This window comes from Strix aluco, chromosome Z (assembly GCF_031877795.1).
Source record: "Strix aluco isolate bStrAlu1 chromosome Z, bStrAlu1.hap1, whole genome shotgun sequence".
NCBI lineage: Eukaryota > Metazoa > Chordata > Aves > Strigiformes > Strigidae > Strix > Strix aluco.
In genome coordinates this window covers 22,064,774-22,078,020 of record NC_133971.1, presented here as the reverse complement: position 1 = coordinate 22,078,020, position 13,247 = coordinate 22,064,774, and positions in this window count along the sequence as shown.

The following is a 13,247-nucleotide window of genomic DNA, read 5'->3' as shown; positions in this document are numbered from 1 at the left end:
GACAACGTGGTGGTGAGTGGCAGAATTCAGAAGAATGTGATTGAATTTGGTGCTGTTGTGTTAATGCCACTTTAGGTCAATAAATGAAGAAAGTGGCAAGAGACTTGAGGCAATTGTTGCTATATTAAGCATTAATTGGATTGAATCTTCCTTGAATGGTTAATCAGCTTCCTTCAATTTTGATTGTAATACATTGTATGGTTGGAAGATTTTTTTTTAAGATTCGATTGTATAATCATCTGACAATCCACAATGAGTATAGAGACTTACCAGAACCACACTCCCTTTTAACCTTGGAGGCAAGAGGTGACTGCAGCACCACTTCAAGGAAACTAGCCGAATCATGACTGTAGTCACGGGGTAGATTGTGGCAGGTGCACCCGCCCAATGAAAATAGGGTTTCTTGGCTGCTGAAGTGTAGCAGCTCCTGATTGCCTTTGTTCTCAGGGCTTCATGGTAGTTGGGGTCTTTGACCAATGGGAGCCGCTGTTGACTACAGGTGAGATTCGGCCTGAGTATAAATGGAGTCCCCTGGGGGAGCCAATTTGCACTTGTCCCCTGGAGCAGCACCCTGTGGTCAAGGACTCTCCCCTTGGGTCAGGACACCACCCAAGGAAACTCCTCGAGGTGACTTGGGTCAGGATGCTGCCCTGAGCAGGTCCTCGAGGTTGAGAGCCCTCACTTGTTAGGTGAGCGATAGAGCGTTTTGGGTTGCTGTTAAACCCTAGGGAGTGGGGCTTTGTTCTGTGTTTTGGGTTGTCATGAAACCCTAGGAAGTTGTTCTGTTATCCTCTCACAGACATTTGAACCTGTTATTTATGGAGAGCTAGTTAATTATGTTAATAAAAAATTTTTAATTTTTGGTGGTTGGGTGTTTATTTGAGAGACTCTGTAACAATATAGGTGATTAGGTTTTCAGCTGACTGGAAGTTACATACATATCTTGGAAGATTTGGACGACTTCATTGCAAGAAGTAATTTGTTACAGTTTGGGAATGTGAAGCCATCTTTTGAGATAAAAAATGGACACCAGCAGCAAAGCCCCCTTCTTGCCAGGAGATCATAGGCTGTTCTGCAAGGTCCACATAATTAGAGTTCCTAATGGCGATCTTAAAAACATAAAATGACAGTTGATAATCTAAGCTCTGATAGTTCCCAAAAGTGGTTACCTAGTGTCCATGGATACTAAAACAGAATTGGTTAGCTGAGAGTAATGCAAGAATGTTTATGGTACCCTGGGCATCTGCAGCACAACAGCATCCCAAGCCAGAGTTACAAAACACAAATAGCTGAATAACTGTTGTATGCACATCACCCCACCTGGGCTATTTGTTTTTAGTAACATTTGACAGATTTGTTTTCTATGAAGGTCATGATTCAGGCAGTGTGACACATCCATTCAGCCACTGTCTCAGGACTGTAGGATTGTCTGTCACTGGGATGAGGAAGAATCAGCTTTCTTCTGCTTGTTGAGATGCTGTGGTTGTCCTACCAGAGCTGATGTTTCACCCAGTCTCAACTATGCATGTTTCCTCGCAGACAGACGATGTTCCCCTGAATTGTTTCCACAGCAGCAACAACATCACAAATATCCAGTGTCACCTACAGCCAGTGAGGCACTGAGAAAGTCCTTGCACTGGTTCACTTTGGTTTTCTTGTCCTGTGATGAATGCAGCCTTGGAGAAAGAGCAATGTCTATTTTTTCCAACCCAAACAACGTCAGCAAGGAAGCCATACCATCTGATATTAACAACATATTTGGCAAAACCTTCATGCAGTTGTATAATGCATTTGTTTACACCTAGCCAAGGTGTTCCAGAAGGGACAGCAGAGGTCTTGCATGGAGCATCTTCCTGTTGAAACATCATAAAGAAGCTCATAAATCATACATTTCATCAGTGATTAACAACCTCTCTACAAAATGCCTAACAGCTCCAGAGCTGACACTTCTCCTCCAAGCTTTCTTCTCTTCTTTCGTCATCCTTTTCTTCTTTTAGCACCTTTCTTTTTTCTGTATGTGCCCTGAACATCTCGGATATCTGACCAGATAGGTCAATATATACAGAGCATGAATCACATGAAGTTAATGTTGGGGTCTGGAGGACGCCCCACTCCAGCCCTCCCCCTGGGGCTTGGCTGCCTCTGCTTGGTGGCTGGCTCTGGCACAGTGCAGCCAGGTAGCCTGAGGTCAGGCTGCCACAAGCAGAGGTGCCAGGGGCTGTGCTGGGGGCCTCCCTATTGCTTGGACGCAGTGTGTCAGCTCAGTCCTTCTGGTTCTTCCCTGTGCCTGGGCTCCTGGCTCCACTGCTGAGCAGCCCACTCTTGCTGCTGCCCAGTACTTGGTGGGGATGCAAATTGGCTCAGCTTCTAGCTACTTGAGTTTTGTGCTGCCAGCCTTGAGTCTGGCTGCGTGCTGCTCCAGTTCCAGGTCCTGAAGTATTATATTGCCAGTGCTGCTTAACACAGATCTAACAGGAGAGGTTGGAATATTGTCACAGAAATGGTTTTGTGTCAGCCCTGCCATGCTTTCAAGTTGCAGCCCTTGTCTAAAATGGCCAGGGAAACAAATGCCTCTGTAATGGTGAACTGTTCTGCACGGCTGGTGCGAGTTTCTGTTCCCTGTTTTTCCACTTCCTTTCCCAGTTTCACAAGTTTGTCCATGCATTGTTCATTCACTTCTGAAGGTACTTTGTCTCTATCAGCTTGCTCAGGCACTTTATTTTCCTTTTTCTTCTATATTGAAATACACAGATATTTCAGCAATACATTTTAATTGCTCTACTACTGTTAAATTCTCTTCCTCTCTCTGTATATTTTGTAGCAGTAAAACTGAAGATGCAGGGTGAAGTTGAATAAGCAGAGTAATAATAACTTTCCTTGTTATATTTTCTCTGTTGTAACAGAATTCGGAGTGACATCTGTCAAGATTAAACCTTGCTAATATATCTATAGGCATATGCTTTGCATGAATTGTTTTCATATGGATCTAAAAAAAATCTAATTTTCAGTATTTTTCCTGAAGACAACTTTGAGTTGAAATTTCATCTGAAATTAATAGAAATTCTTGAGAAATATGCCAGTCATGAAAGCAAATTCTTTTCATTCTTTTGAGATTACCAGAAATAGAGGGGAAGTTTGGATGGTTGAAGGTGAAGCTGCATCTCCCTCAGTGTTCAGGTGAATGAAATGAGGTTAAAAGCTGTGGCACATTCTTACCATTTTAGGGATAATAAACTGTACAATGGTGTTGATATCCCCTTGAGTTCCCTACAGAAATATGTTACAAATGTGAGGGGGAGCTGGCAACAGTGCTAGACTTCATATGTGATTTCTATGTGCTTGGAAACCTAGAAAAATCTAAAATCTTATGTTTGTCCCTCTCTCTGAAATCTTTTTTTGCCCAGATCAATCATTGCTTATTTAAGTCCTTCAAGCAGCCCATATTTGCAGGAGACAAAAGAAAAGATATCATGGAGTCATCCTCCTTTACCAGGTGTTTTTGTGCCTTATCTGAAGATTGAAATTCTTGTCTAATTGGGAAGGCTCAGAGATACTGGATGAGATGGCTGTAGAAGTTGAGAGGATTTAGCCACTGGTACTATGAGGATGAAATTTGTGGTTTTAATATTGAGCAAACCCCAAGAATTTATAAATAACATGCCTTTCTGCCAAAAGCTTCAGCCATATTCTGTGTCATCTGCTGTCCTATGATCTCTGCCTTCTTACTTCTTCAGTCTGCAAATTGGGGGTTGAGAACCATCAATTTCTTTTGTCGTTAAGAAGTGTCCTGCACATTTGGGATGATAATTCAGAATATGAACATTGTCATTTATGTTGAGTACTGTCATCCACAGTAAGAATTGTACAAATATTCTGAAAGGTTAGCAGAAAAGGTAGAAGCAAAATGTATTTACCAGCATTATGCAATGGGATGTGATGGTCATAATGTAACTTTTTAAAATCTCATCTTAAAAAGACTTTAACTTGGCACAGAGGAAACACTTGGGATTTCCACAGGCCATAATTAGTTGGGCTGTTGTGATAAGACAAGATCTTGGCAACTAGGAAAGGACAGTATTTAAATTCCCAGTCAGAAAAACTAACAAACATATACTACATCTGGCAATTACACAATGTTTTAAAGTTAAACTCCAAAGTGTTGTATGAAGCTTTTTGCCGTCACCCACCCTCTCTTCCAGGGCTCTTAGGGACACGGGAATTCCACTGCAACCACGTTTACAATGGATACGTTAAGCTGGTGTGAAGCTCTCTAAAATTTCCCAGTGCAACTCGCAAGCTTACTCTGAATGTATCTCTTTAATTGAAATTTCCCCAGGATGTATTCTGTGTTTTTTTCAAATAAGTAACTTCCCTCCCTCCCAAGACACAGGCATAAAACAGATGAATGGTCTTTACATGCTTCCTAACAATTCCAGATACTTTGAATGATTATGTTATTTTCAGTTATAGCACAACTTCCTAATAAAACAACTGGCTTGTTTTTAAACTACACACATGGAAATAATTGGATTTATGTTGCCCTTATGAAAGCTGCATACAGCTGTTGTTCTAGGTCCAAAGATTGAAAGGAAAGGGAAGTGCTGTCAACCCAGAAAACTCATATAAAATGTGTGGTAGACAGTTTTGGGTAGTAACTACCTCAGTGCCTTATAAGGTGTCTTTCGTTACAGAGATGACATTTCATACTTGCAGCTGATTAATGCTATCTGTGCTACCATCTTGTGGTAGCTGTTGTTTTTCAAAAGTAGAAGGTACAGCTGTGTTTGCTCATGACAGAGACAGTGAGAAAGCTACAAGGATGGCTGTGCTTTTGGAGGTTTGTACTTTCATTCTACCTTGCAGTACTAAAAGAAAATATTATTAATTCAGGCTTTTGTGCAAAAATTTTGGTATTTTCTGCTGTATTGGGTATCTGTGTCTGAGTTTTGGCAGAGGTGGGCTGCAGGGCTGTGAGAAAAGGACACATGGTTCCATCTGGCTCCACAGTGGGCCCACGACAGGACACAGATGAGCCCGTCAGCCAAGATGGTGGTACTTCTATGAAAATATATTTAAGAAAGGGCAAAACATCACATGGCAGTGTGAGGAATTAGGAAAAAAGTGTGAGAGACAGTCCTGTGAACACCAAGGTCAGAGAAGGACGAAAGGCGAAGGTGCTCCCAGCATTGGAGCAAGCGTTTCCCTGCAGTCAATTCACTACAGAAACAGATTTTTCTGAGATACTTCTGGGGTTTTTTTTCCATCCTGTGTGGATTCAAAAGATTTTGGAAGAAATTGCGACGAGCAGAGGAAGCAAGACACGAATTCAACATGAATGGTAAGCAAGCTTCAACTTTATTTGCGTACACAACTTCTTTTCTCTCTTTCTACATTAACTATGCAGACGTGTCATAATCTAATTGGCTCTATCAGAAGGCTACATTGTAACATCCCTGCTCCTTCGTGGTCTCGCACCCTGCTCGACACCCTCTTTTCTCTGGCTCCCTGCCCAGAAAGTTGTTTACTACTTACTCAAGGTCACTGTGACTTTGCCGATACTTTCTGCATAGCTCAGTTATGCTAACTGAGGCCTAATCATGCTAAACACCAGTGATCAAGTCATCTAGGGAGCCATGTCCTTGTTCCTTAAGCCATTCCCCAACAAGAAATAGCTTGAATCTTAATCTAAAAGTATATGAGATGTCACCACAAAGGTTCTTGCAAATGAAATAATGGAAACTTTTCTAGAAAGTCTCAAAAGTCATAGTGTAATTTTCTGGGAAGACTCTTAATTCTAAATTCTTTCCTGTCCCACAACAGTTTTAACTGGGGTGAACTGTACAGCACATGCCCCACTCCGAGAGTCATCAGAGAAGATGCAGATGACAACTACAGCATACTACTTTTCTTTCCTATGCATAAGAAATGCAAAATGCCAAATAAAAGGATTTCAAGTCATCTTCCCACAGACTAATCCACAATATTTTTAGTATTACAAAGTTTACTTCTTCCTAGCATTTCAGATGAAGAAAGAAGCATTAGTACAATGCTGCTGGCATCTTGCCGGGCACTCTTTAGCTAATGCTGAACCTTCAGTGGCAGCAGCAAAGTTCAACTGTAGGACTGGCAGATACAGTTGATAGAGCAGTTAATGAGTCTGATGTTCTTTCTCTTGTATCCTTTGCTCCGGACACCACAGTAGCTCTGCTTGCAAGTCACTGCTTCATTTGTGCTGCCTGTCTCCCTCTGGAAAAGTTTTTGGAAATGCCTTTGTTGATAGCTGGACTTTGGTTCTGAGATGTGTACCTCCTGCCGAGGAAGGGTCAGGCCCCACAAGCAACGTGCCAGCACATGGTGTTGGTGGTTGCCGTAGGCCTGCAGGGTGCAAGGGGGGCGTGGGTGGGGCTGCTTGGAGACTGCAAGATGTGATGGTCTCAGTACGGTGCAAGGCATGCTCTTTGCCACCAGTGGTACAGGTGCCTTGGCTTCTAGCTACAGCATAAAGGCTTCTGCTCCACCTGTAGATCTGCAACTGCAGAACAGGCTCAGTGCCCTGGCACTGGCGAGGACAAACACCCAACAGGGGATGCATCAGAGCCAGCTGAGACTGCACATCGTGTCGTCTGCAAAAAGGGGAAAGGCAAGCAGCAGTGATGGGAGGCTTCCTCCTGCAGGGTATGGAGGCACCCATCTACTGACATGACCCGCTGTCTTGGCAGGTTGGTGTCTGCTGGGGACCAGGATGCTGCAGAGAGACTGCCAAGGCTTGCCTGGCCTTCAGACTATTACCCTCCTACTTTTCCACATGGGCAGCAGTGATATTGCCAAGGAAGTCCTGGAAGAGTGTCAAGAGTGACTACAGAGCTCTGGGGACAAGGGTGAAGGGCCCAGGTGGTGTTTCTTTGATGCTGCCAGCAAAGCAAGAACACTTGAGTAGAAGCAGGCTCAACATGCGGGTCAGCAATTTGCTGCATGGCTGGTTTTGCGGGCAGGTCTTTGGCATCTACTGACTACAGGACCTTCTTTGAGGAGTAAGCATTACTAAAAAAGGATGGGATAAGCCATACAAAGCAGGGCTGGAAGTCTTTGCAAACAAGCTTGATAAAACAGTGAGAAGGACTTTAAAGTAGCTATGTAGGGGGATGCTTTCCATAGTCTCAAGAGAAGTGAGAGCACCAGGGCAGAGCAGGGGTGTCCAGATGACAGCATGATCTGCAAAAGCAGAACAACTTACAGCCCATCTCAAACAGCTGCACATGAATTCAGATAGCCCTACGGACAATGGAGAGGCATTAGCAGTGGGTACACAGTGGCAGAGCTGTGACCCCAGCGGAATGGCAGCGACATGGTGGGACAACTCTCACACATGCAGAGAGCTGGGGAGTCCTGAGGAGTGGTGGGATACAGGTGCTTCAGGAAAGGCAGGGAGAGCAGTCATGGAGCGTGAGTACCCTCTGCAAAGGGGTGGCTCAAATGTGTGGGGCTTCACTCTGGGGCAGGTGTTGAACAGCAGACAGAACAGCACCAGTGATGTAGCAGTAAGTATCTGCTCAGATCTCCCAATCAGAAAGAAGAAGTAGAAGAAGACACCTTTTTCATCACTATCACAAGCCTTGATGTTTGTAGGTAACTTGAATCACCCCAGTATCTGCTGGAAAGATACTACAGCTAAGCGCAGGCAATCCAGGAGTTATCTGGAACTTATTGAAGATAATTTCCTAATGCAGGGGATCAACAAATCAAATTGAGGAGATTCTCTGTTGGATCTGCTACTCACAAATAAGAAAGAACTGGTTATAGACATGAAGGTCAAGGGAATCCTTGGCTGCAGTGACTATCAGATTTTGTCATTTAAAATCCTGAGAAGTGTGAGAAGGTCAAAGAGCAGAATTACAACCCTGAATTTCAGAAGATAAGGTTTTGGCCTGCTCAGGGACTTGCTTGGCTGAATCCTGTGCAAAACTGCCATGGGGGCAAAGGAACTAAGGACAGCTGGCTGATCTTCAAGGGTCATCTCATCAGAGCACAAGAGCAGTCCGTTGCAATGTGCAGAAAATCAAGCAAGCGCAGCAGAGGACCTGCTTGGATGAACATGGAGCTCCTGCCTGAGCTTAAACACAGAAGGGAAGTACGCATGAGGTAGAAGCAGGAGCAAGCTCCTTGGGAGCACATGGAGCAGCAGAGTCTAGCAATCTGAACTCAGCTGGACTTCAAACTATCAAGAAAGGTGAAGGACAGCAAGAGAGGCTTCTGTAAATACACCACCATCAAAAGGAAGGCTAAGGAAAGCGTAGTCCTATTGCTTACCAGGGTGGGGGACCTAGCGACAAAGGGCATGGAAAAGAATGATGTACTCAATGCCTTTTTTGTGTTAGTTTTTTCTGGTAAGGTTTGTCCACAGCTGCCCAGGTCCCTAGGTGAACTAGCACAACCTGGGGGAATGAGGCAGGGCAGGCAGGAGACAATTGAGTTAGAGAGGACTTAAGCCAGTGAGAGAAACACAAGTCTGTGAGATGGGATGCACCCAAGGGTGCTTGTGGAGCTGGCTAGTCTCATTGGAAGCAGCTCTCTATTGTCTTTGACCAGTGCTCTTTAGTGTCTTTAATGACAGAGAGCACTCTCAGCAAGATATTGGGGAGACAAGATTGAGGGGAGTTGTTAGTGGCCTGGAGGGCAGGACTATTACTGAGAGAGACTTGGACAGGCGACAGCAGTGGACTGATGGGAACCCCACAGGGTTTCCCAAAGGCCAAAGCAAAGTCCATCCCCTGGGACAGACTCACCCACAGAGCAGGACATGCTGGAATCCAATGGCCAGGAGCAGCAGCTCTATGGAAATGTCATGGGGGACAGCATGTGGCCAGGAGGCAGCAGTGCTCCTGGGCAGCAACACAGCCCCTGCACCCAGGTCTGCAGCAGCACAGGAGCAGCAGCAGGGCCAGGCACTGACCCTGCCCCGCTGCTTGGCACTGGTGAGGCCGCACCAGGAGTGCAGGGTCCAGGTCTGGGCTACTGGTGCAGGACAGACCCCGACGTACAGGAATGAGTCCAGCACACGGTGCAATGTGGGAAATCCCAATTAGATATTGGTCACAAAATTTTTATAATGTTGGTGATGTAGTACTGGAACAGGTTGCCCAAAGCAGCTGTAGGATCTTTGGATCCTCGATGATGTTCAGGACTCATCTTGAGGGGAGATTAACTGGGCAAAATCAGGCTGAAACGAAAACGTAACTTCAGTAGTGTCCAGAAGACTACTCCTATTGTACATGCATATGGTTCTGTGCCAGTTACTGCATACATGTGTAAATAGACTGCAGGCTAATTATATACTGTTTTCACAGAATATGATAAATTTATGGGAGTGCACTTAAAGTTTCATAAATCTATATGTACTGGAAATATTGTAGATCTGGGGAAATGACATTTATCTCAGAAGAAGGGGGACAAATCAGGATAGAGTAAGTAAATTTTCAGCCATCTGTCTCCTCAAAACACGCTTTCAACATTCATGCCTTGAGTTGAAGCCCACAGCTTCCCACCTTCTAAAGGTGGAAAATAAGAAAACATGGACAAAATGTATAGAAATACTTAGCCAGTACGTGTTGTCTGATTCTGAGTCTATACATTACTCTAAATGTAAACAATATTTAGGTTTCCTCTGCAGGCCTGCTGAAGTGGAAACCCTGGAATGTTCTTTGTTACTGCCTTGCAGCTTTCCTGGCACCAGGGTAACTCTCGTGGGAAATGTGGGATATGAACAGAATAAAAACTTCATAATTATATGATAACAAGATATTTGGACAGCAGTATGATTTTTAAGCCTAATCTCATAAATTTTATTGTGAAGCTACTGCTTTTGTAAATTTTCACCAAATGTCCCTTATGTGGGCATTTGCATGTATAAAATTAGATCGTACTTATAAAACTTTCTTTCTAGTGAAGATCTGTAGTACTTATCAGTGAATTATTTTATTTCCACAGATTTTCTGAACTACCCTGTAGAACAGCATTTTGGTTGATAAAGAATTTGCAAATATCTTAATACAGGGGAATAAAAATATAAAATTCTAAAGGTCTCTAGGGTATTTCCCTTAAAGTCCAGTTAAAAATAGAGTTTTACTAAGACCTGAGTTAGGTTGGAGGTAATTCTGAATAAGCCACTCATTTTGAATTACAGCCTCTTATGAAAATGTTAGGAATATTTGTTTCATTTCAGCACTTTCTAGAGACCTCAGAATTTCCCTCTTTCATGCATTTTTCTTCGTCAAAGTTCTTCCAGCCTCTTGAACTCAGGCTTCCCCCTCCCCTGCCATGTTAGTGAGAAAATCTCACAGTTTAATCACAGCTACTGATGTGAAGGGGCTTAAGAGAGGTTTTCAGCAAGGTGGAAGTACTGAGAGTGCCCTCAGCCTTTGTGGGGCATGGATAAGAGCCAGCGATGCCCTGTGCACCGTTAGCAGTACCAACAGTTGACATCAACAATGGAAGATCATCCAACAACTTTTGAGGGTGTCTACCGAGTCTTGAAAGTACACTAGTCATGCATTATTTTCCCTTTCTGTTTGTCTGCCTAGGCTGGGTTTCTGCCTGGCTTTGGTGTGCAGAAAAAAATTAAAAGAATGTGTAGAGAATGCTAAATCCTTCTATTGCACATTTTCATAGCATTTCATGACTTCTTGCTGTTGTATTTAAGTTTACATATGCCTTGAAGAGGAAACTTGGAAGGCCTTTTTCTTTAAATTGTGTGGAATTTCACAACATCTTTGTAGGACATTTTCTTCTCATTCAGTATCTTGTGTGATGTTTGCATAATGCAAGATAAAATAAGTCTCCTCTATCTTCACACCTCCTTCTGCTGGCATGAACACAGACACACATGCGTGCCTGCCTTTATATGTAGTTTTCATCTCCATCTCCTTCTCTTTAGACTGCTTATGCTTCCTGGTCCCAGTACAGCCTCTGCATGACTAGCTATCTATGTTCAACAGATTTTAATCTGATTAAATGATTGTCACAATCTATAAATATAGTGATTATGGGACACTAGCATTTCAAGAGGTGTTGCACACTTTGTATTTATTATAGCTGCTTTTTGTAACCATCTGTATTAATCCTTACTCTGTATTATTCTTTCAGGCAAACTAGAAATAAACCTGAGGGCTTTATTTTCAGGGTAGTTTTGAGGTCCTTGCTTCCACGGGTTTGCAGTCTGAGTCCCTCTATGTGTGCAGTCTGGGTATGTGGCTAGTAAATTCTGGCAAATTGGCTTCCTTGAAAAGTGTAGATGGCTTTCAAACACATTCTGTGTGCCTCTGACTGTACTGATATGCAAAATTCCAAGCCTTTTTAGGAGTATTTTGAGTTTTGATTAAGGTCCTCACAATCATGGACTAGTGACTGGTGGATGATTTGGTTTTTATTGGTGCTGAAGTCATGAAAAGAGCTGGACAGAACTGGCAATTCAGTTTCCCAGCAAGAAGTTTCCAAGTTTGGTTTTTCCATACACTTAAGCAAAATGGTGATTTTTTGCAGGGTCTTCATCTATCTGAGCAGTTCAGCTGTGCAGTGATGCAGACAGCACCTCTTCTTTTGCCGAAGTGATATGTATCTAGCACTAAAACTATTTTTCCTCAGTCTAAACCTGCACTGGGAACAATTAAGGCTTGGCCTGGCATACGAGAGATGCTCATGTGCTGCCTTTTAAATAGCTCCTGAGCTATGACAAAGAATGGGGAAACAAGGCCATTCCCAACCATAAGTATTTGAAGGGGTGACAGAGGTAGATAAAGACTTCCAAATCCATGCCTCACTGCACAGTGAAGGAGAAAGGTGAGCTGATTTCTTAACCAAGCTTTGACAGCCTGCCCTCGGGAGGGGAGGCAGGGAAACTGTGATTTTAACAGGGATTTGGTGTCACCATCTCCAGCCCAGCCCCAACTCAAGCTACCTATCAACCTGGACCAAGTCAGGAAGAAATCCTCATCCCAAATTTCTTTCTTGTATGCAAGGAATGAAGTTCATGTCTCCTCTATGGCTTTCCATGGATTACAGAGCTATGGCTTTGCCTCCTCCCCCAAAACTGCAGCACTGCTTACACTGCAGCTTTTACAAAATTTTAGTTACTTTGGAAATGGTCTTGCTAGTTCTGATCAGTCTTGAAAAATGTAAGCAAGCAAGAGTATCGTCTGCCGAAACAAAAGTCAGACAGCCAGCCTTTGCTGCTCAGCTTTTGCTACCCAATCTGTTATGCCTGTCACAACAAGTTGTCAGACTGTCACAATAAATGGCCCAAGTTTAGGATGTTGTTTTGTTTAGCCTTCGTGTGAAATACTTTTAAACACATTTTAGTAGTGTAGTATAATTAAAGTATAGCAAATGAATTCCCAAAGAGGGGAATAAGTTACACAGTAGTTTAAAATTACTAGAACAGGATTTTCTATTTGGTTTTTGGTTACTTGGAGTGATTGTAAATTGCCACAGTTGGTTCCAGATGGGAATACTGAGTAAATAAATATTGATTAGGAAATTATTGCCTGAAAACCAGCAAAATAGGAATGTGGTGATTTCATTGCTTATTCAAATTAATTAATTGATAATTACTACTCTTATGCAAGGTATGCTAGTGCAGCCTGCCAAATATTCACCCCATTAGAGGAAGAAAACCTAGTGTTTGTTTCATGAAATGACAATGCCTGACCATTAGTGTATTTTTCATCAGGTATTCCTCTTCTGTCTGATTTTCCACAGAGGCCTGTCATTTTTCTCTTTCTCCCTTTTTTTTTTTTTTTTTTACAGCCTGGAGTTGTCTCTGAGCAGAGATGTTAATTTGTTTTCAGTTCTCACTCCTCTTACAGACACTGGTGGGTCTACAGCCCTTTATAAGGTTTGTCAACATCTATCCAACCCTCTGAGACAACTGTCTCTACAGCCATCCCTAGTGCGTTTTGACATCAGTCAGCATGGTCAAAACTAAACTTCTGAAACCATACTTCTCAAACCTGCCTTCATCTCCCAAACCACTACCATCAACAGCATGGGGCACTCGTCATTCAGACCTATGACCTCAGTCATCTTTGACCTCGCCTCATCTTGAATCATAGATGCACCTCCTTGTTCCATTCAAATGCTTTCAGAGGGACTATCCTTTCCCTCACCATACACGGAGAACTTCCCACCCATGTTCTTGTGTTTCTCTGTCTTGGCTTCCTTCACATACACATTTTTCTTTCATGCAGGAGATGAAT